We start from the raw sequence: 318 nt of genomic DNA, 5'->3' as shown, positions 1-318 counted from the left end.
TCTGGGAAACAACAAATTGGAGTTTATGAGGAAAAACCTTATTGTTTCGAGTTCTTTCAGAACGAACCGATTCTTTCATCAGCTTGTCATATTATAAAGTATGAAGAATTAGAAACTTATTACGTAAAAAATAAAATGTAATTGTAAAAAATTAGGATAATAGTAAATTACGATATCTTTTGCATTTCGCAGAATTTAACAGTTGTTTGTTTGTATATTATTTTTGGAACTAATAGATATGGATAGATAAAAAATAAAAAATGTAATAAGTATTAAAATTTTTAAATATTTTTATGAATGCTTAGTTTTTGACCTAAA

The sequence above is a fragment of the Belonocnema kinseyi genome, chromosome 5, assembly GCF_010883055.1.
Source record: "Belonocnema kinseyi isolate 2016_QV_RU_SX_M_011 chromosome 5, B_treatae_v1, whole genome shotgun sequence".
In the NCBI taxonomy this organism is placed as follows: Eukaryota; Metazoa; Arthropoda; class Insecta; order Hymenoptera; family Cynipidae; genus Belonocnema; species Belonocnema kinseyi.
The sequence above is the reverse complement of the archived record's forward strand: the minus strand, read 5'-3'. Positions refer to the sequence as shown.